The sequence below is a fragment of the Camelus bactrianus genome, chromosome 14 (assembly GCF_048773025.1).
Source record: "Camelus bactrianus isolate YW-2024 breed Bactrian camel chromosome 14, ASM4877302v1, whole genome shotgun sequence".
NCBI lineage: Eukaryota > Metazoa > Chordata > Mammalia > Artiodactyla > Camelidae > Camelus > Camelus bactrianus.
The window spans coordinates 45,798,270-45,823,051 of NC_133552.1; the positions used below are offsets into that span (position 1 = coordinate 45,798,270).

At 36.3% G+C, this 24,782-nt stretch overlaps 1 protein-coding gene and 1 long non-coding RNA gene across 2 annotated transcripts in view; both read left to right on the forward strand.

Moving 5' to 3' along the window:
- LOC141579774 (uncharacterized) overlaps positions 1–9,079 on the forward strand; it is a 91,298-nt gene extending 82,219 nt beyond the window's left edge. The window contains exon 4 of the long non-coding RNA XR_012511739.1: positions 7,080–9,079. This is a non-coding gene — a long non-coding RNA (uncharacterized LOC141579774). The remainder of the gene's footprint in view (positions 1–7,079) is intronic.
- A 44-nt stretch (positions 9,080–9,123) lies between these two features.
- The window catches only part of SCEL (sciellin), a 173,704-nt gene continuing 158,045 nt past the window's right edge, over positions 9,124–24,782 (forward strand). The window contains exon 1 of the mRNA XM_045509153.2: positions 9,124–9,214. The gene's annotated coding sequence lies outside the window, so the exon portion shown is untranslated. The remainder of the gene's footprint in view (positions 9,215–24,782) is intronic.

Sequence of the window (24,782 nt, forward strand, 5' to 3'; positions counted from 1 at the left end):
TAGATATTATTTACTGTAAAAGATAATACTACCTTTAAATCCTTTTCTGTAATACTGTATTTAAATGTCAATGTCTTTTCAAAAATGCATTTCTAAGCTTGTTTTAAAATATTTTGTAGATAAATCTTTTACCATTTCTGTATTTTATAATTAATTAAATTTATTCACTCGGTTTATATTTATTGAATAAGTACTGTCTGTAAAGGAATGCACTGTAGAGGACATGAATGTTTATGACATTGACTTTGATTTCAAAGAATTCATAAGGTTAACCCCTAGGAGCTAGTATATATGCATAAATGACTATTACCCAAGGTGGCATACTAGTCTTTTCCTAGGGCTGCCATAACAAAGTACCAGAAATTATTGGCAGCTTAACAGAAATTATTTTCTCACAGTTCTGGAGGCTAGAAGTCTGAAGTCAAGGTGTTGACAAATTTGGTTTCTTCTGAGGCCTCTCTCCTTGACTTGCAGCTGGCTGCCTTCTACCTGTGTCTTCACACAGCCCTCCTTCTCTGCGTGTCTGTGTCCTAATCTCCTCTTCTCAAAAGGACTCCAGTCATATTGAATTAAGACCCACCCTAATAACTTCATTTTACTTTAATTACCTCTTTAAAGACCTTATCTCCAAATACAGCCATATTTTCAGGTACTGGAGATTTGGACTTCAACATACTAAAGGTTGTAAAAGAGATGCAAATAAACTGCTTTGGGAAAACTCAGAGCAGAATGAGATACTCCAGGTACTGCAAATAACATTCACTGAAAAATCAAATGATTGACAAGGAACTCCCTGCAATGTCTGATTACTTTAAGACTGAGCCATCCCTCCCAGAGCACACAGAGACAAAATGGATCAATCCTGATGAGGTAATATAGAAATGGTAAATAAAATTATGGATCACATTCGTGTCCTTTCATGAAAAGCACTCAGAAGAGTCAAGAGGTCCTTTTGTGCAGTTCTTCAATTCCATTCCCAGGCAACACACAAAGCCAGCAGCTAACAGGTCTTCTGATGAATCTGCCCTTTGAAAGTAAACAAATTTGCTGCAGTGAACTCTGTTGTGCTGTTAGGAACTGTCACGGCCAGGCTTATGATATGAATGCACCTTCATCAAGACAAAAACTAGCAAACAGACAAACAAAAACAAAAAACCTCACAAGTCAACATTTTAAAAAGCTTATTGTTCTCATAAGGGAATCTGTTCCAATAGAAAGGGGATGACATATTAACATGTTAGGTAAACAAAAAATTCTGTGTTTCTTAGAGTCTTAATTGGTATGTTCCAGAGAAAAGGCCCACCCCAAAGTTAAGGTCTAGTCAGCTGGAGCTGCTTTTCCTGTTAGGAAAGCAGACAATGTTCACAGCCATCTTTTCACTGCCTTATTAACAAAGTGAAAATGCTCAAGTTGGTGGGAACTCACTGGAGCTGGTGATTCAAACAACCTAATTTGACCCCTCATTAGTCTAGTGCATCAGATGGAAAAATGTGGACATGGGGCAGGCAAAGTCCCTGGTAAGGGAGAGAAGATGTGCACATAAGATAACTCACTCATTAGAAGGCCATAAATACATGAAGAAGCACTATGTAGAGAGTCTGAAGGAAAAATAGATATGACCTCCTTTGAATTTCCAGTCATAGGGAAAAATGAAGAAATTCCACTTCTAGGTTAACCATTTGCATAACTATTTGCTAATTTAAAAATAGATTTGCTAATTTTGTACCTTATACATTTCTTACTGTCCTCTATCATTTCAGATAAATTATGCAACTAGAAAATTTCAAAAATAATTTTAATTAATCTGATTAAAATATGCTGAAAAATATATTAAAAAAGATAAAAATAATAATTTAATTCTCAAATCCCAAAAAGTAGTACTAGTGGGGCAAAATGAATGTTTTTGTGTAAAAAAGTAAAATGGGAGAATGGGAGTATGCTTAGTAATGGCAGTTAAAATGTTGGTTTTTTTTCTAATATAGTACTGTTTCAGTTGTAGAGTAATTGAATTCAACTGTCTGAAGAGTGTTTGCTAGCAACACATGAATTGATTTAATGATAGTGTACAATTTTTAGTAGGAGTTACTGGAAGTTTCTAGGAATGTTGATTCATCTCAGATCACATTGTTTTCCAGATAGAGTCTGTTGGGTTTTAACAAAAAAACCATAGCTAATTACCGGTAGGAAATAACCATATGACATAAGTATTTTCATTGATGGTGTTGGTTTTTGTCTTAGATCCAGTACAACAATGTGCTTCTTAGCAACACACTTCAAGGAGACGTCACACACTGAGAGGAAAGTATGAAAGTGGATCTCTAGGGCTATCTTTAAGGTATGGAGAGAATATTCGCAGATAACTATCCTCTATTTTTATTAAATTCAAAGCAGTTTTAATTACAACCTAAATAAAGTTGAAAAAAATTTTTTACAGTAAAGATGACTAGAGTTGGTTAGAGAGAGATTTTATCAATAGAGAATGAGTCAGCTGAGTCTTAAGATGCACATTATTTTTTAAAGGCAGTAAAGCCCTTCTAAGATTCTACGCCAGAGAGATGGGGAGGCTTTTGAAACGGGGTCTTAAGGAAAGTCAAGAGATGTAGAGAAAAGTAATGAAAAGCCTGAAGGACAAAGTCTTGTTCCTTTACCCATATATCTCAGTAATCACATAAAGGTACCAAGCCAGCATTTGTGGATCTGCCTTGCCCTGCCCCAAGCCAGTAGAAGAGCATATAAAACAACAACAAATTGACCTGTGCTTTCACCTACTTGCAGATGAGCTTTAAGGAAAGTACCCAATTTTTTAATATTGCATTGCAGACGTTGGCAAACTACAGCCTGTGAGCCAGATCTGGCCTGCCGCCTGTTTTTGTATGGCCCATGAGCTAAGAATGGTTTTTATAGACAAGCATTTGCAATGTATTTGATAAGAGGACACACTAATTTTGAACCCCAATTCAGCAATCACTACCAAAAGAATTCTATTCTTCTTGTTAGCAGACTTGTACTACAAAAAAGTATACTCAATTGTTATTATTGTATTTGAATTTGGAATAAAAATTGTTTATAAGTTTCTTTTCTCGCTTGTTATAGTATGACACATATAATATCCTTTTTGACCACTTGACCCACAAAGCCTGAAATAGTTACTATCTGAGACTTTGCACAAAATGTCGACTCCTGTTTTAGTGAAGGAAAATAGATGATCCCTGTAATTGTAGCAGTTTCTGACATCTCGGATCTTCTACAACTAATAAGAAAATGAGTAGTAACATTTGTTACCCCATCCCATTTAAATACAAGATGTACTTGACTTTTCATCAATTGCTATATTTTTAGTGAACATAACCCTGAAAATTCTTTTATTTCATATGACATTGATGGAGATCACTTTGAGGTATACAGCTGATGGATGGCTTCTCTCACATGTTATCTTCTTTATGGGGGTGGCCAGAAGGCTGGGCTCAGTTGGGACTATTTACCACAGTGCCCACACATGGCCTCTCCAAGATGATAATCTCAGGACAGTTGACTTTTTAGATGGCAGTGTTCAGAAAAGCTTGGGTAGAAATTTCAAGGCTTCTAATGATCAAGCCTAGTAGTCCCAGAATGTCACCATCTTCTACTGGTCAAGAAAGTCACAAAGACCAGCCCAGATTCAAGCCTTCTATTTTTGGCTTATTTAGTTTTTCTAAAATTACTATTTATTTAAACCATAAATGGATATTGTAATTCATTAAATATTTTTCCTGAAACTACTATAATATTTTTTCTCATCTTTGTTCTGTAATATAGTAAATTGCATTTATTAGTTTTCAAATGTGAAACCACCTTTGAATAACTAGGAAAAAACTCTGACTTGATCATGATGTATAATACTTTTTATATATTGGTTAATACTTTAAGACTATTACATCTCGGTTTTTGAGAAAGATTCACCTGTAGTTTTTTCTTACAATATTTTTGTTAGGTTTTGGTATGAAAGTTACAATGCCTTCATAAGTAAGTTGCTACTTGCTCCCTCTTTTTTTGATTCTCTGGAAGAGTCTGTATAAGCTTGGTGCTATTTCTTTTTAAACTTTACTTGTTAGGCTGTTTGAATCTGGATGTGTTTTTGTTTTTGTTTCTTCCTTGGTAAGGTTCTTAATTTTGGATTCAATGTCTTTAATAACTATAGAACTATTTTTTTATTCTATTTCTTCTTGAATCAGTTTTGGTATATTGTGTTTCTCTAGGATTTGGTCACTTCATCTAAATTTTCAAATTCATTGGCAAAAGGTTGTTAATAGTATCTTCTCATTATCTTATTAATGACTCTACCATTTGTATTGATGTCCCCATTTTCATTCCTGTAGTGATTGTTACTTTTTTTTTTTTATCATTTTCTTAATTAGTTGTGCTAGAGGTTCACAAATATAATTTTTACAAACAATAGTTGACTTTTTAAAACATTTTATTAATTTGTCTTTATTTAAATATTTTCTTTTTTTCCTTATTTTTGCTACTTTTCTGAATTCTTGGTATTGATATGTAGATCACTGATTTGAGTCTTTTTAATCTAAATATATATTTAAGGCTATAAAAATTCCTCTAAGAATTGCCTTAATGCATTTCACATACACCATTGGCTTTTCTGATTCTCCAGCTTGCAACTATAGACTGTGAGACCTCTCAGCCTTTCTAAGTTCATGGACCAACTCTTAATAATATGTGTGTGAGTGTATCTTAATGGCTCTGTTTTTCTGAGAATCCTGACAAATAGATCATTCCATGTCACCTGATTTCCATCAACTCTGTTGTAAAGTCAGTCTATCTTGTTGTTTCTTTGAGGGAGCTGATTATTTTGCTGTGTCCTTCAAAGGTTTTTCTTTTGTCCTTGGTTTTAAGTAGAATGTACTTAGGTACTTTCTTGTTCTGCTTGAGATTCATGGAGTTTGTTAAATGTCTGACTTTTGTCTTTTATCAATTTTGAACATTTCTCAGCCAGTTTCTCTTCATATATTACTTCTACATCACTCCCTCTCACCATTCCCCCTTCTTCTCTCTCTCTCTTTCTCTCTCATCACTTTTTTCTGGGGTACTTATGATTATGTTAGGTTGTTTCATTATGTCCTATATACTTGTGCCCATTACTGTGTGTGTAAATATTTTTTTCTTTCCATGCTTCAGTAGATATATTCTATAGACCTTTCCTCCAGTTTCTAGTTCTTTCTTCTGATATGTCTAATTGGTGTTATTTTATTATTGTAGTATCCACTTACAGAATTTCTATTTAAATTTAATTATTTCTTACAGATTTCAGTTCTCTAGTGAAATTATCCATCTTGTTATGTATTGTCTTGGATGTATTTATAACAATTTAAAATACTGTATATAATAACTATAATATCTGGATCACCTGTAGGTCTGATTCCATTGTCTGTGTATTCTTTTATTTATTTTTCTATTGTCTGTATTTCCTTTTATTCAGTGTAGATATTTGGTCCTTTATAGGCATGTCTAGTAGTTTTTTAAATTGAGTATCAGACATTGTTTTTTAAAAATTATAGAGATAATTTGAAGCTTTTATGGATGTTATCTTCTTCCAAAAAGGATTTTCCCCCTTTTATTGGCAGTTAAATTAAGGAAAAATCTCAGTCCTCCCGGGGGCTGAGCTGAATCAAAGATAGGTTTCAGTCCTTGGTAAGGTTTTTGTCTGTTTTGGTTTTACATTTATTCTTAGAATATGATCCTTCTGGATTTGTAACTGGAAGTGTGAGAAGTTTACTAGTGATCTTATTTCTTGGAGGACACCAGACTAATTTTTCAGCAGTAAGACTATTTAAAGCTTGGTTTAGGATTCTAGCCTTCTGCTTGATTTCTTACTCTCTCTGTCTTAAATAGCTTAGGAGTTACCAAATTCCTCCAGGGGGGACAGTCCTGCAGAATGTTGGGTTCAATCAATGAACTTCTCTTCTCTCTGGTATTTTGGCTTTTTAAGTATTTTTTGTTGCCTTTTCTTTGTTTTAAATGACCTTAGATGTTAAATCACCAGGTCTGCCAGACTCATTCCTTGTTTTTCTTTGCTATTTTCTATTACCATTCTTTTCCTGTCTATCCTAGCATTTATTACTTCTTATTGCTTTTTTTAAAAGTTCATTTTAAATTCACTTACTACTCTCTAGACATTCATTATTTTTCCTTTTACTTTGTAGTGGATTTTAGTTGTCTATTGCTGTATAACTAACCATCGTAAAAGTTAGTGGCTTAAAAGAATAATTTGTTATTTTGCTTATGGATTGGCTGGCAACTCTTCTGGTCCATGTAGTGTCAGGTGAGGTCACATGGCTGTAGTTACATGGTGGCTGAGCTGGGTCTGGAGCATGGAAAAGTCCTCACTCACATGTCTGGTGCCTCAGCTGGGTGGGCTGAGTGTCTGAAGCACCTTGCTTCTCCTCCTTGTGCATCTCTTCCTCCAGCAGTAGGGACTGTCTTCCTTAAAGCATGACAGCTGGTTTTCAAGAGAGCAAAAGTGGATGCTACCACATTTCTTAAAGACTCAGCTCAGAACTCTCACAGTGTCTGTCTCTTCTGCTACATCCCATAGGTTAAAAATTAATCACAAGTCCAGGCCAGAGCCCAGAAGAAGGGAAACAGCTTCCCCTTCTTGAAGGGAAGAGACACATGCACATATAGTTATAAGAGGAATTGCTGGTGGCCATCTTTCAAAACAATCTACCACAGTGTGGCTACATGTGTAGAAACACTTTCCCTTTTCAGTGCAATTTAGTGGTACTGTACTGCTTGTTTGATTTCTGCCCTGGAATTTTTTTCTCTACCAACAGCTAAGTTCAATTACTTTCCACCTGTAGGCTTGGGCAAACTATAAGCACTAGGTTCAAAATCAGTCTAAAACAGAACATTTTACTTGGATTATTTCTAATGAAAGTTGAGGAATGTAGAATGTAAAATGAAATTGGGTTGTGTATTTTAAAAACTTACAGTATAATTATTTGTAATCATTTCACAAATGAAGAGAATAACGTGGTAAGACATGTAAAATCACTACATTTGTGAAATTAATTTGACTTTTATTTCAGAGTAAAATTATACACAGATATTTTTAAACTTCAGAAATGCATTCCTTTCTGCACAACAAAGGAAACCAGAAGTAAAACAAGAAGACAACCTACAGAATGGGAGAAAATTTTTGCAAATGAAACCGACAAAGGCTTGATCTCCAGAATATATAAGCAGCTCATGTGACTCAATAAGAAAAAAATAAACAACCCAATCCAAAAATGGGCAGAAGACCTAAACAAGCAATTCTCCAAGGAAGACATACAAATGATCAAAAGGCACGTGAAAAAATGCTCAATATCACAATTATCAGAGAAATGCAAATCAAAACTACAATGAGGTATCACCTTACACCAGTCAGAATGGCCGTCATTCAAAAATCCACAAATGACAAATGCTGGAGAGAGTGTGGAGAAAGGGGAACCCTCCAACATTGCTGGTGGGAATGCAGTTTGGTGCAGCCACTATGGAAAACAGTGTGGAGATTCCTCAAAAGACTAGGAATAGACTTACCATATGACCCAGGAATCCCACTCCTGGGCTTGTATCCAGAAGGAACCCTACTTCAGGATGACACCTGCACCCCAATGTTCATAGCAGCACTGTTTACAATAGCCAAAACATGGAAACAGCCTAAATGTCCATCAACAGGTGACTGGATAAAGAAGAAGTGGTATATTTATACAATGGAATACTACTCAGCCATAAAAACCGACAACATAATGCCATTTGCAGCAACATGGATGCTCCTGGAGAATGTCATTCTAAGTGAAGTAAGCCAGAAAGAAAAATATCATATGAGATCGCTCATATGTGGAATCTAAAAAACAAAAACAAAAACAAACAAACAAAAAACAAAGCATAAATACAGGACAGAAATAGACTCATAGACAGAGAATACAGACTTGTGGTTGCCAGAGGGATGGAGGGTGGGAAGGGATAGACTGGGATTTCAAAATTGTAGAATAGATAAACAAGATTACACTGTATAGCACTGGGAAATATACACAAAATGTTATGATAACTCACAGAGAAAAAAATGTGACAATGAGTGTGTATATGTCCATGAATGACTGAAAAATTGTGCTGAACACTGGAATTTGACACAACATTGTAAAATGATTATAAATCAATACAAATTGTTAAAAAAAAAAAAAAAAGAAATGCATTCCTGAATAATCTTGTAACTATTTCCCGACCTTTCTTCTGTGGGTAATCAAAATGACATGTTCACATTCAATCAATCAGTTATTCACTTCCTGACCTTGCAAACCTGGCTTAATATAATTTCTTTTCAGTCAGACTAGTTCCTAGAACTGTGAAGCTACTACTGAATTTAAGCTTGAAGAGTCAATTTGTGTATTGTATGGCATTGGGTCAGCACGTCCTTCTGAAGTCTCTAAAATCTCATTCTTTGTTTTGCTCAGTTTTCTTGTGAAGAATGAATTTCCGTGCTGACTAATTCTGATAGCCTTAATTTTTTTTCTAGATAATGTGTGAGTTAGCCTTCATGCATTACAGAATTTTGCCTTTTTTCAATATCAGACTTGCTCAATGCCATTTCCTTCCTTCCGTTTGTTTCCTTTGTGAGGAAATTATCCCTTTCAGGAGCAAAGGAGTTTATAAAAGAAAACTCTCACAGTTAAGTCTGTTTTAGATTGTTTACCAAAAGAAAGTTTGAAGGAAGTCTACCTCCAAGGTGAGGCTTAAGTGACTGAGAAGAGAAAGGAAGAAAATCTAACAACCCAAAGAGAAAAGACTTGGAATTTGAAATTTAAAATATATGCTTATCTATATATTCCTGACATATTTAATTATAATTTTGACTAAAGTTTGTTGTCCATAGATTTTATGTAAGTTCAAAGTATTGTCCAGCTAATTTTGACTTCCATTGAAAAAAAACTTTGTCAATCATCTTCTTGTTAAAATGTTTTAGAACTGAACCCACGACATAATTACATCTCCAGAAATTCCATTAGGTTTTCTAAAAGAGCAATAATCTACTTAGAAATATGAGCTCAATATTTTAAATCAAGTGTTCATATAGATCCTTTTTTTCTATAGGCAGCATGATGTAGTGGAAAGAATACGAGATTCTGGAATTAGAAAAACTAGGCATGAGTCCCAGACTGCACTACCAGCTGTGTGACCCTGGGTAAGTCACTTAACCTGTTTGAGGCTTCTTTTTTCTTGCCTATCAAAGGAGAAATAAAGGATAGCAATCTTTCAGGTTGGGTGTGCACATTAAATGAGTAATATGTGTGAAAGTACTTTATAAGTTGTGAAGTTTAATACAAAGGATAGTTATTTATTTCAAGTTAAGTCAAATATTGCTCTAAATTGATATGTCCCCAAACAAAACAAATGACTGCAAATGCCTGTAGAAGCTGTAGTTCTGTTACCGCAAAAGGTAAAGACCCGGTTCTTGTCATACCCAAAAGACAAGTTTATATTCGGGAGATGGTGTGTTGTGTAGCAAAATATTTTAGAAGATTTATTTAAACAGAAAGGAAAAGTACATCCCCAAGAACAAAAGGTGGGATGATCCAAGAGAGGAAGAGCAGCGGTTTTTGTCTCCCCTTTCTCTTATACCCTTGCTTAGAGGTGGTCTCTTGATTGATTGACAGCCCTTGTCCCTGGAATGCTTAGTCATGTTTGGCCCCTTTGCGCATGTCTTTACCCATGGTGTACACAGAAAAAAACCATAGTGGGTGCCTAAACTGCACTGTTAATTATAATGCAGTGAACATTGGTCATGTCCAGTTAGGTCCTTTCTGCTACCTTGCAGTCGTGGCTGTCATGTTCTAACGAGTATTTTTCCTGGCACTCATTTAGAAGTAAAGCCCCTTTATGCTGGAGGCCGGCATAATGCCATCTTCTGGACCATCCTCCCTCTCCTCCATGTAATTGCCCGGTGCCCCTACTTATCTAACTACCTAACAGTTCTATCTTAAAAAAATTTCTTTGGAGAAATTTTTAATTAGCAAACTGTCAATAAGTTTAAAATCTTCTTAAAAAGAATCATTATATATTTGAATCATTCAATTAAGCCTCCTTTAAGAGAACCCGCTTGAAGCATTCTTCAATCATTTTACCTTTACCTAAGTTTGGTTTGCCAAATGAAAAAAAAAAAACGCTTAACCTAAAAGTTGAGAATTATGTTTTATTTCAACTGACTTTCTGGGACTAAAGATGGGAAGACAGCCTCTCAGACAGCTCTGAGGAACTGCTCCAAAGAGGTAAGGGAGGAATCAGGTTATAAAGGAGTTTTTGCAACAAAAACCAGGTAGTCAGAACTTCAAAAGATTACTGTAAAGATTAAGATTAAGTAAAGAAAACCAGATATCTTATGTTAATGAATTTAGCACTTTTTTTTTTATGTTTGAGGAGCTATAAGAGTTTGAGTTCATTGAAACCATTCCTTTGATGTGCATCTTAACTATCCAGGGCCAGTATCCTGCTCTTCTCCATGCTGAATCCCCTCTGGGTGCACAGCCCTGATGGCTGCAGTGGCTGATGGAGCATCCTTTGTTTACTGATATGGCAGGTGACTTTCTTCATCCACAGGTTCTATCCCACATTCTGAAACTAACCTGTCCTTCGAAGAAGTCCTTTAGGCTATGGATTGTGTAAGTGAGAAAAATGCTTAAATGAGAGCATAGGCACACAAGGACAACTTACTCATTGGACAAAGTGTGTGCAGTGCCAAGGGTCCACTCTGCTTTTAAAGGTCCATGAAAATCTTTTACTTTCTTTTGAAATTGGAAGAAAGAAATGAATTTTTGGGGTCAAAGAAACTTTTACTGTATAATAATATTAACTTACTCATTTTTATACCAATGAGTCATAAATATAACTTTAACATTTGTTGTAGCCCTGTAACCTAAGATGAATTCTTTGAGGAATCCAATTATCTGCAGTTCAAGGCACATCAGGGCACTGCTCCAACAGAGGTGACATTGCCAGGAATCACAGATGTGGAGCAATTAGTTCTATCTTGGGAAATAGGGAAGGCTTTGCAGAGCTGATGTTTAAATCAGTCTTTTGGGGATAAATATATTTTCTACAGGTGAAGATGGTAGGAAGGGCATTTCTGGGAGAAAAGCAGCTTGAACCAAAGGATAGGACTGTGGAGTGTTAGAACTTGGCAGTGGTCAGTAACAGACGATGGTCTCTTCAATGTAAAGCCATGGGGAAAAAAGTCTGTTACTTATGTTGCTAAATCCCGCTCAGGTAATTCTTGTCCAGTATCTTGCATTGAAATATTTTAGAGCTAAATCCACAATCACATGAACACCTGAGGAAATACCTAATGAGTAAGCACTTGGTTCTTCAAAGAGCTAATGAACTTAGATAGAATTAATAAGGATTGTGCCAGGAATAAGGCACAACATCTTATGTAACAATTATTCTTTGATTGCAAGGAACAGAAACTGATTCTAGCTAATTCAGACAGAAACAAAACAAAAGGAGGAAAGAAGAAAGGACGCTGTCCCTGCAAACACATGACATTGTTTTCAGAGTCCGAGTGGTTTTCTCCTTTCCCCACTGCTAAGCCAAGTAATCTCATCCTACAAGTTTGATTTAACCCTGGAGACCATTGGACCACTCCCATCCTTTATCAGCACCTCTGAGGTCAACGTGTAGGTTATCCAGCACAAAATATGCAAGCATCTGATCTTTGCTCGGCCTTTTTAGTAACCCTTGTGCCTTGCTACAAGACATATGGATTATGTGCTTAAATGCTAGAAACTGTGCCGTATCCTGTTCCTCAAAACAAGCCCTCACATTGTAGTCTAGATCTGTGGCCCTTTTCCCTCTTATCTATCTCTCTCTGTTCCTCATTAACCATATCTCTGCTCCTCATCTCCAAGGACTTACGAGCAGGGCTGTTGTTCATGTCCTACACTATGCATTTGACTGGTTATTTACACTGGTATCTGTCCTTACCTACTGAGGCATTCTTCTGCTGGGTCATGGTGTCCGTTCTGACTAGTTGGTGCCCTGTATGTACTAGGGGTTAGACATATTCATGTCATTTCTGCCCATAAACAGCATTTAATTTGACATCCGATAGCATCATTGGAATCTCACTATGAAGGTAGTAATTGTGGGTCTTTTGTATGGTAAAACAGTAGCCCTCCTCTTCCTTTAAGGATCAGTTTAGAATTATTTGTCCACCAGAAAATGTTATTTTCAGAATTGGACTGTTTCTATTATTTAAAGAGCCAATCATGCATGATTCTAATCAGAACTGTTGACTGATTAGACTTTCAGTACATGCTTGCCAAATATGCTCAGAGGCTAGATATTAGGGGCAAAAGGATGAATTGGCCATGGGCTGTGTCTGCAAGGAACTTACTATGTAGGGCTTCTATTAACAAATCTGCCACTTATTACTTTATTCAGAACCATGCAGTTTATTATTTGTTAAATTTTAAATTATGGTACATTTCTTAGAGACTTTTTAAAATGTATGTGACTAATTAGACTTAGAAATATGCTTAAGAATATCAAAATATGCTTGAAAGATAATTGGAGAGGCCCTTGGACAAATCCATCCAAGAAATCTCTCAAATTCCTTCCATCCATCCATCCATCCATCCATCCATCCATCCATACATACATACATACATCATCTGATAGCTTATTGGACTCATCTATCTTCCAGGAAATGTGGTTACAAATAGAAAAGGATTCCCAAGAAGTTTACAGACTAGTTTAGAAATAAATGCACAAGTGAACTATTACAATGTTTTTGTGAAGATAAATTCACATGTGAATAAATTCATGCAAGTTCCAGGGGGTATAGTGAAAATGATCCTAGAACCTGGAGGACTGTAGATCTGGATTTGAATTCTGGCTCTACTCTTGTTTCAGCTGTGGCTTTGAGTGAGTTATTTAAATCTTTATGTCTCAGCCTCCTTATATATTATATGTGCATAATGTCACTGGTCTGACACATGATAGATGCCCTTCATGTTAGCTCTCTTCTCTCTTCCCTTTCATTCATCTCCAAACTTTGGTTTCTTTATCTCAAAAGAAAAGGCTTTAATTTGATCTCTAGGTTCTTCCAAAATCTAAAGTTTTATGATTTAAGAATGATCCCCTGACTTTGAAACAATTGCATTCATCACTTACAGCCAATTATGGAATGTGTTTTGTAAATACAGTAAAGCTTTACGAACAGCATTGATTAGTCTCTAACACATCTGCTCTTTCTCACCTTCAGGACTTGGCACGTCCTTGCAGACCTCTTTCCCCTGTGCTTGCCACACTAACTCCTGCTCGTCCCTCAGGTCTCAGTAACAGAAGTCACTTCCCTCAAAATGATTTCCACAGATGATTTCCAAGGGGCTGATCTGCAAATTTCTTTGAACTCTACTCATCCTATCAAAATAGCCACCACAGTAAAGCAATCCTCTACTTAACATATAAGTGCGAAAACTGGAGATCTCTGATCTTCTAATGTGTTTCCCTTTAAAAAGACACTGATAATGACTCCCCCAATAGACCCTTCTGGGAGCTACTTTATGGTTTACTGAAGAGAAAGGGAATCTATTTATATTTCATCCTCTCAGTGCAAAATGGGGATACAAATTATTAATGGCTATCATGTATAAATCATTCAATACATGCCAGGCACTATGCCAGGCACTGTAATATACATTATTTCATTTACTTTTCATATCAACTTTAAGGAACAGGTTTATGAGTAAAATAGTCTTACAGATGAAGAAACAGTGACTTAAGGAGTTTATATAAATTGCTTATCATTACACAAGTTACTGTTTCCTAAATGTTAAGACACGAAAGTTTATAAAAGTAAAACAAGACAATGCAAAGAAAGCCCCAAACACGAAAAACTCAAAACAAAAACAAATGGTTTAACAATAGCTTTTCAGAGAGAGAAGGAAATATAGCTTCATATACACACAGTAATTCTAAGATGATCCTGATGTCAGATGCATTCAAATTGAGGAGTGTCTGAGTTTGAACTCAGGCGTGTATGGCTTCAGAATCAATATTTTTACTGTTATTCTCTGCTCTTTCGAGTCAGAAAATCAGTCCTCAACTACCATGATACTTGTGAAAGGCTCATGAGGTAAATAAAAATTTTATTGAAAATTATGAAAATGGGAAAATATAAAACCAAGGGACAATATAAGAAATCCCTCCAAAAACCAAAACCAAAAACCATCCATTCAGTTCAAACTTCCTCACAATATTAGACTGACAAACTTTAAAATAAATGCAGAAAATGTAGAATATTTATTATGTACTAGTCACTTTATATGATTTATCTCATTTAATCCTCAGAACAATTTTTTTAAGGTAAATGTATTATCATGACATATTTAACAAGTGAGGAACTGAGGCACAGAGCCTGACCAGTTCATACACTAATAAAAGGTGGAGTTTGTATTAGAACTAGAGAATCCACAAATTGTGGAATTGGGAGGAAATTTTGCAGTGTTCCAGATCACAGGATGCAACAATGTTTTCTGAATAATTGTATAAAATTAGTCAAGAGGAATGTTTGCTGTTGAGGCAGGTTTTTTAACATGGGGAATCTGGTTTGCTTTGGAAGTGAAGTCCTTCCAGATCCTATATTTTCTACCAGATCTTAATTATGCCAGCTTCAGTTTTGACAGTCATGATAATTTTAGGAACATGATCCCATAGAAACCAAAAAGTAACTGTGCATTGTTATCTTTGGTTACTTGTCTCCGTGTCCCTTGACTAAAAGCTTCTTGTGGTCAGGTGTGCTATGGTTTGTTCCTGGGTATATCAGTGTCTGGCATAGACAAGGGACTCGATAAATAGCTGTTGAATGAATGAACCATGTAAGAAGTTGAGCATAAGCAATTCTAAACTTAAGCAAATAAAATGCATACCGTGAAGAATGTGGTCTTTTCACCAGGCCACAACCAGCCTCTATTAGGCCTTTTACAAATTAGAAAACGTGCTCCCCCTGGGTGGATAAATTAGGAAAAGTCAGTCACTGGGCATATGTGTTCTTTTTGACATGGCTCGCCCTGCAGAGAGCCTCCTCTGGAGAGCCATGGAGTCCAGTTAAGCAAATAAAGCTTAGATCTCTAAACCATTTTACCCACTTGGTCAGGTGTGTTTAAGTAGTGCACAAAATGTACAGCTGTGTGGGGTGGTCTGGTTTATCTCATCTCCTTGATTTTTTTGGGGGGGTAGGGCAACTGTCCTTTTGTATTTCTTAATCAGGAAAGTAGCACTCTGCCTAGTTTGAAAATATATAAAATGATTGCATGCTATTGATTTATACCTTATTAAACATCCATGTCAGTCTTTATTTTTCAAGGAAAATGCATTAGGTAGATTAGTTCCTTCCATTCTTATGCTGTAATCTACAAGTGATTTTAACAGGATCTTTTGACATTTAGGAAACCAAAAATATTGACCCCTGACTTGGGATATTTTAATATTGGAACATTCGGTGAATTTTCTAATTTTCTTGTACCACTCTTCTTATTTTATTTTAGATGAGCCACTAGGGAAAAAATTGGCTAAAGCCAAAGTCTATAAAACTTGAAATCATTTTTTTTCTCTTCCAGACACACACACACAGCTTTTCTGTGCTAGGTGGGAATTTAGGGGCAACCTGAATTATAACAAGAAACATAGAAATTCTGTTGGAATTAATGGCTTTTTAAACAGCTCTGATTAGTTGCAAGTGATCATCATAGTGATTGTTCTGCAAGAAGTTTTTTAAGTTGAAATCTTAAAACTACATTTCGTATCACTTAGACATAAACACACTCAAAAATTACAGAATTAAAACAACATTCTTTTCTTGACCCAAGAAAAGGCCAATTAAAGCCTTTTTGGTCTTGACATAGCCTTTTAAGAGTGATGTTTGTATTTACTATTTTTAAAAGAAATTTTTATTAAAGTGTAGTTGATTTACAATTTTAGTTTCAAGTATACAGCAAAGTGATTCAGTTATACATATACATACATATATAGTTTTTCTTTTCAGATTCCTTTCCATTATATGTTATTACAAGAAATTGAATATAGTTCCCTGTGCTATATAGTAGGTCCTTATTGTTTATCTACTTTATATATAGTAATGTGTGTCTGTTAATCCCCAACCCCTAATTTATCCCTCCTGCCCTTTCCCCTTTGATTACCATAGTTTGTTTTCTATGTCCGTGAGTCTGTTTTGGGTTTGTAAATAGATTTTGTATCTTTTTTTTTTAGACTCCACATATTTATTTTTAATAAGGACTACAGAATCATTCTTCAGTTTTAGACATCGTGAGGGGAAGATAATGTTTCAATTCATTTTGTAAGTGTCAGGTTAAACTATTGATTTCCTTTCCCCAAATCATTTAGAAATGTCTTCTCCATGGATGGATCTTAAAATCTGTTATTTTTCCTTTAATCCTCATCCTCTGTATCTTCTCCTTTAAGTTTCTTATTCATTAAGCTGAAGCAACAAGTGAGAAGAGTCCTGATGGTGAAGAGAGCTTCACTAACTCTGAGGGTGATTGACTGTGAGGGTGTCTGAGTAGAAGTGGGCCCGGCTTCCCCCTTGGTAAACATGCAGAGACAACTCTGTCAGGAGAACCCTTGTGAGCAGTAGTGAAAAACAGAGCTAAGCATTTGGAGGAAAAGCTAATTCTATTAGGATTGCTAATCTCTACCAATATTGGTTGCCCCTGCTTTATTAGAAACATTAATTTGTAGCACCTTTAAAATGATGTGGTTTCCTGATGTTAAAGCATTTTCTTTTCTGGTTCATGTTGGTTTCACCATTGGTTTTACCATTAAGAAAATGCAAATGCTGCATTGTCCTCTGGTGAGCCAGCAGGACTGGAGAACAGAGGTTTTGGATCAACTGGAAAATAGTTTTGAGTGGTAATTAAAGAGCAAGGGGCCTAGAGATGCGACTTTGAATTCCAGCTTGTATCTTACTGTATGAGCTTGGGCAAGTTGTTTAGCCTCTCCAAAGTTTTGTTTTCTTCTTTTGCAGCAGCCCCTACCTTAAATGAGACTTGTAAGGATTAAATTAAATAATGCAGGTAAAGCATTTATTACTGTACCTCACACTTGCTCAGTGCTTGGTAAGTGACAGCTTTTTCTGCTGTTGACATATGATCCTGGAGAATCTCTTTTGGCCTAAAATTTCCTTCTCAGAGGTTGAATTATAAGTCCTAGGAATAGTTAAAGGAAAATAAAACTTGGGAGACTTTTGATTTTGTGCAAAGTAAAATATATTGCCAAGAGTAGCTACCAAATTAGCCTTAATATGCCTTAAATTGTTTCCAATGCATTTGACTAGGTGTATACCATAAATAAAAACAACAATGATAAATCTTATAAAAATAATAACCTTAAAGAGTTCTATTGTTCAATGAAATTTTCCAGGAACTTTATATAATTTTAAGTACTTAGAACAATGGCACAAGTTAAGTATCACTTTTAACATCTTATAGATAAATCAGAGGTTTGGAGGGATTATGGACCATCTCAAAGGTTTCACAACTGGTAAACAGAGGCCTGGGATTCAAAACCAGGTTTCTTGTATACCAGCGCCTTTGTTCTTTCTACTACACCTGCTGTATGTGCTAGAACATGCCAAAATGTCCAGGAAATTTGTCCTTCCAATTACAGAGAGCGATTCTCAGCAGGTGGTTTTGTATCCTTAGTGAATATCAAATATTTTGCTGCCAATTTCACAACCTCTGAGGGAATCCTACATTCTCTTCTTTGCTAGAATCCAGAAGCCCTTTAGCTGATTAAATTATTTCCATTGATGTGGATTTCAATTCAGTCTAATAGCAACAAGGCACCATCTTGACAAAGGATGTGCTGCTGTTAGGTGTTTTTCTGAGATGCAATTCTTTCATAACTTTTTCAGTCAGATGAATCTGAAGATAACATTATTAATATCTGTCCAGTCCATGGCAGATAAAAATTCTATTGTAGGGAGTAGTTTTACTTCTAGTGAATCTTGTCATGAGATTTAAAAAATGCCTTAAAAAAAAGAAGAATCAATACACTGTTAGGAGAACAGATCACAGTGTTAGGAGCATGGATCAAAGAGGAATAAGACATAGACAGTTTAGAAAGAAGAAACAAAACCCAATTAAAATATTAGAGGTACCAGGAGAGAGAAGTGTGTACAATATAGTAGGGGTAACAAGGAGGGGAATTCTCCCAATTATGGGAATTCAGGAAATTCTTCAAAGAGTTAAAAATCATTTAACTGAGTATTGAACAGTACGTGTGTGCTTCCCAATGATGGACGAGAAGAAAGGAGTGTGCAGAGAAATTAAAGTTCATATGATAAAGTAAAATGTCAGAAAACTTGGAAATAGATCAATAGAAATTATCCAAGAGGGACACAAAACAGAATAAACAAAATAGTACACCTACATCCAACTATATCAGCAATTACATTAAATATTAATGAACTAAACCTCTGCTGTTTAATATGACTGCCACTGTCTCATGTGGACATTTAATTTTAAATTAATTAAATTAAAAATAATTAAAAATTCAGTTTCTCAGTTGTATTAGCCACATCTCAAGTACTCAATAGCTACATGTGGACGGTGGCTACCGTATTGGATAGTGCAGATGTAGAACATTTCTGTCATCCCAGAAAGTTCTATTAGACAATGTTAGAAACAGAGAAAGTCAAAATGGATTGTTAAAAATTACATAGTATCTACAAGAGATGGACTTTAAATGTAAAGGTACAGAAAGATATACCATACAAATGTCAGATAAAACATTCTTCAGGACAAAGAGTATTTTTAGAGATAAATAGAACTATTTCAGAATGATAAAAGAATCACTTCAGCAGGAAATCATAACAATTATAAATGTTTATATGCCTGTGTGTTTTTTTTTCTTGACACCACCAACCAATTCCCCAATTCTCTGACACCAACTGTGTTTCCTACAATTCAATTCAATTCGATTCAGTTCTGATACTAACTACCCAGACTTGGTGCAGCCACACAAGTTATAGGCTGAATCCTAGAAGACTGCCTCCACTTTAGACACCAGCTGCAAATAAGGTCCCCAAGAGACTTATGCTTCTGGCCAGACTAACTACAAAGTCAGAGGTGCCACGACTCTCCCTCAGATGCAATAATTTGCTAAAATAAGTCACAGAACTCAGGAAAGCACTTTACTTACAATTACCAGTTTATTAAAAAGGGTACAACTCAGAACAGGCAAATGGAACAGGGTAAGTTATAGGGGCAAAGGGCTCAGCATATACATGCCCATTCTGGGTATGTCACCCTCCTGCCACACTAGTGTGTTCACCAACCCAGGAACTCCTCAAACCTGGTCTTTTAGGATTTTTATGAAAGTTTTATTAAGTAGACGCCATTCATTTAATCACTGGTTATTGGTAATTGAACTCAATCTCCAGTTGTCTCCTCTCCCTGAGGTCTAATCCCTCTAATTATTGGTGGTTTTTTCTGGTGACCAGCCCCCATCCTAAAAGCTTTGCAAGGGCCATCCCATAAGTTTTATTAGTATACAAAAGACAGTAAATTCCAGGTGTTCTAGGAGCTCTGCCAAGAACTGGGCACAAAGCCCAAATATTTATTTTTTATTATACCATAATGGCTAATAAGGAGCTTCCAAGTACGTGAAGCAGAATTAACCAGAAGTAGAGGGAAAAAAAGACAATTCCACAATCATATTTGAAGATTTAAATATTCCTGCCTCACTAATTGATAGACTAGACAAAGGAATGAGTTAAGACATAGATAATGTGAGCAACACTACCAACCATTAGAGTCAGAGAAGACACTATGCCCAACACCTGCAAAACACATATTCTTTAAAAATCTACATGATGCTTCCACTATGCTAGGCAATAAAACAAGCCTCAGCAAATTTGAGAGGCTTAAAATTGTTGACCTTAAACAAACAGACTGCCAGTTATTTCTACAGCAAAACGGTTGTTGGGGATCAGCAAAGAATTGTGTTTCAGGGTCTGCAATCATGGTGAGCCATGGTGCAAGTTCCCACACAGCAAGGGAAGGAGACACCTTTTATAGAGGGGAAAAGGAAGTTATGCAAGGGCTACAGTAAACAAAGTGTCCACTAGAGGAATTGAGAGTTCAAAGTATAGTGGCTTTTCGTTGGCTGAGTCCTGACAGTCTCTCAGCAGCTGAGCTCTTGGCAGGTAAGAAGAGGAAGTCTTTCTTCTTCCTGTTTGGGCTTTGCTGTCATCGTGGGGTGTGAGGGCTCCCCCTTCTGGCCTCATGACTCTATTTTAATTAAGGTTTCTATTTATTAATTTTCTCAAAATCACACAGTATAATTTTGAGCCACAGCAATTAAATTAGGAATTAATAACAATGACATGTCTAGAAAAATCCCAAATTTTTAGAATTTTACACTTCTAAATAACCTACGGATCAAAAAAATCAATAAGAGAAATCAGGAAATATTTTTAACTGAATGCTAACAAAATGACGTATCAAAATTCATGGAATGCAGCAAATGTAGCACTTACAGAGAAATTTAAATCTTTAAATGCTTATCTTAGGGAAGAAGAAAAGTCTAAAATCAATGATCTAAAGTTCCGTCTTAAGAAGGTTGGAAATGAAAACTAAAGCAAAGTGAAAATACATAGGAAAAAAAAAGAAATAACAAAGATAAGAGCAGAAATCAATGAAAATGAGAAAAAAAAAAAAACAGTATAGAAATGTAAAAAAGCCAAAAGTCAGAGGGACAGAAGCTAAGTGGTCTGGGGGTGCCAACTGTGTGGACGATGGGTCTGAGTGGAGAGAATGGCTGGCAGTGTTACCAAGTCTTTGTAGAAAACACCCCATCATGTGAGGGGTCTTGCAGACATTTGTTTTGCCTGAGTACAAATAGTGTTGGGAGGCAGGTATTATTTTTAACAACATTTTGAAGTTTAAAATAATAGCATAACCTTATGTTGTTCAAAATGAAGGTACTGCCTGCCACTTTTCTATGCTTCTACTTTGTCTCTCTGCCATTCAACGTGGTTGACAAGAACTTCTCTTATTTCTCACCACTAGTGCCTTTTTTATTTTTTTCTCTATACAAGTAGAATAAGAAAAAAGGTGTGTATATATATATATATATATATATATATATATATATATATATATATCTTTAATGAGATCTGTGGCCTCTAATGAAAACTAGAAAATATAGGAGAACTTTGTCATACAGTAATTTGTGATGTATACAGATTTGTCTGCTCCATAGGTCAAATATTATCCTCTGAAAAATAACTATATTCAATAAAAAATTCTCATCTAAGATGATTTTTATTCAATCCATAAATACCGACATTGTCTAAAGACTCCACTTTGGAGGAAGTGGGATGTTAGAGTACAAAGAACGTGTGTTTGATTCAGACAAATCTGGTTTCAGATACTAGCTATGCCACCTAGTATTTCTGTAATCTTGATTATGTTCCTTAACAGGTTCGAATGTCAGTATTCCTACTTCACAAAGTTACAGTGTGCTTTGGAGGAGGTAATGTATGGAAAGTGCCTGGCACACAGGGAGTCCTCTGTTTTCTTCCCTCTTTGACCTACAGCTCGACATACCTGTGCTGCGAATAACTAGTAGCTTTCTGCATATTCAGAGAGCCAGTGTGGTGGAGTGGAAAGAGTGGTTTTGTTGTTGCACAAAACTAGCCTTACTCTCCTTTGTCATTTCTTGGCCCCTGTCAACTTTAGGCAAATTGCTTAACCAGTTTCTGTTTCCCCATGTAAAAAAAAAAAAAAAAAAAGGAAAAAGAAGATTGTATCTGCAGACACATGAAAATTAAACGAGTTACGATTTGTAAACACGGAACACAGTACCTGTCATAATAAATGCTCCATTAAGAGTAGCTTCAGTTATTATTTTCGTGCTGTTAAGATTTTTTAAAGGTATTTTCTGTTTTAATGATCAAAGCCCTCAGGATTATAATCAGCAATGCTAGAGCTCAGGTCAATTTCTGGTTCAAATACCGGATATTTAATTTGCTCTGCCTCTGTTTACGAGGGCTAGAGAAGACATCCCACTGTTCCATGCGCTGCAGAGCAGAAAGATACTCCTGAGCTCTGTGAGGTTATTTTTTCATGGCTTCAAGAACCTCATCTTTATGACTGATGATTATTTGCCTTTAAGATTTTTAAAAATCCCATCCAAGGAGTTCATCTCTCAGATTACTGACTTCTGTTGAACTTGCCTACTTTTCAGTGCAACAGAGTATTTGATCAAGGAGGTAAATAGCAGTATTTATTCGATTAAAATTTCTTCAGCTTTATTTTCTTGTTGCTAGTGGCAACCAACAAAAGAATAGATCTAAAATGACAGGCAACAACCACAAGGATTACAATTTGTGTTTTTATATTTCCCCAGTTGTGATCTTAAAATAGCTTCTCTAGTGCTTGTGTTCATAAAAATGATTACTACATACACCATTTTAGACATCCTGACAGACCACCCACCTAAACAACCCTGTTGCACTCATGAACCTTTCCCCAGGGCTTGGAGAGTCAGCTTCAGGCCACATGTGCCATTGCTACCGTAATGGCTGTAAGGAAGATGGTACTCTGTGTATTATAGAAAATTATTTCCCAAAGTCAATTTTCTGTTAACTGGTATGTCTTAGATCAGCAATTACATTATGTGTAGCAGCAGCATTTATATATACAGTTTGTATCTTTTTGAAAACAGTATCACTTCTTAAACACACACACACACACACACACACACTAATCTATTTAAGAATTTGGTAGTTCTGGTATAGATACATACTGAAGTCTCTAAAGGAAACTAAAAATACACCCTTGGCAGAGCTGTTCATAACACAGTGAAATTCTATTAGATTACTTTCCAAGGACAAAAGAACATCTTTGTAAGCAGGAAAATATTAACTTGACAGAAGCATGACACACTTTTGGGATGTTTGTTGGATATTCCAAAACTGAACCTAATACACAGGAAAAAGCCACACCAGGACAGCATGTGACCTAATTGCTGTTTCACTCTTACTCTGTCATCTTGTTCATTTGCAAGCCAATAGGGTGAACCTCCTAGTGCAGGATTTGATCACTGCATGCTGTAATGCTATCTGTCTGACTCCTAGAGTGTTACATTCACATGCACAGGACATCCAGCAGGGTAGCCACTATCAAACTGACAGTAAGTTTCTGCTGGATGACAAGCCTTTTTGATGAATATCACATGTGCTAAGTTGCATTTCTTGAGGCCAAGGAAATGTCTCCATACACTCCGTGTTAAAGGGCAGGATTCCTTGGGAGTAACGCTTTGGGCTGCTGATAGTTACAGCACAGCTGGGGCTGGAGTTAGGGAGTGAAGCATTTTCTAGTCATCTGGGAATGAGTGGAGCCAGTATTCCCAATGAGGGAAGATCCTTAGCAGCGAGATTTGATACCAGAAGTCAGTGCAGGGAGAGCTTCTCTGAGCTGAGCAAGGCACGAGGGCAGGGGAGCAAGCCAAGATGAGGCTTAAGAGGATCAAAAACATTTTGTACACTTCATAAAACTTCCTTAGGCTGGCACTCAGAACATTTTCTAATTTTTTTTTAAAGTGCTCTTAAAAAGGTTTATTAGTCTAGGCAAAATTACGAAATACAAGTAGCAATTCCCCATTTGCCTTTCTTCTCAATCTGTATAACATTGCAGCACCCCGCTGGTCTCCTCCTGTGAATTTGCCACAAGCATGAAGACCTGATCTTCCTGGCTCTGAGTCGGGGTTGGCTCTGAGTGAGTGTTGCCAGGGCTCAGGGTGGTAAACTAAAGAAGTGATGACTGAACTGTTAACCAAATGCTTAGCTCTGCTTGCCCTCTCCATCAGGGCTCAAACCAGAAATCGGTTAGAATCTTCCTTGTGTCTAGGGCTCCTGGTGGGTATACCATTTATCAGACCAGAGGATAGCTTTGTCTCTGGGAGGGACACTTTGGCTCCAGCCTTGACCACCAGGCATTGATTGCTTCATCTACTGAGCATGTATGTACACTCTGCAGCACCCTTCACTGCACTGGGGGCACCCTGGGGGTGTAATAAAGTTCCTGCTAGATTGAGGGTGTATGAGAACGTGAATATCCATGATGTTCAGTAAAATTCAATCACCTCTCTTACATTAATTTGAAGTACTTTCCATTTTCTCTTTGTCCTTGGGACATCCCCTCTCACCATGTTGCCTGGATTTTCTCAACTCATTTCAGTCATTTGGGGGGCGACAGAAGCTCTGGAGCTAGAGGCAGAAGATTCCCTTAAGGAGTCGGTAGACTGTGGAGCTTTATCTTATTAAATAGAGTATGAGAAATGCTATCTAAAATAACTCAGCTCCATTGGTACACGGTAGGAGATAAGTAAACCATGGCCTCAAATAATTCAGATTCTTGACAATATAAAAACCTGACAAAAATGAAATAGTAATTTATGAAATTAAAGCCATAGCTCCGTAGGAAACTGATGCCAGAGATGCTTAAGTGCTGAAGCGGATTTGAAAGCCGAAGAATGTTTGAAGCGTCATGACAGCAGGGCCCGTATTTTTCTTATTACTCTATCACATGGCACGGAATCAGCGCTGAATAAATATGTGTTAGATGAATGAAAGAATCACCTTTTGTTTTGTATGGCTCTCTCTCTAGAGCCTACTCCTCTGGAGCTGGTATTTACTGATGCAACAGATACTTCTTGTCTACTTTCTG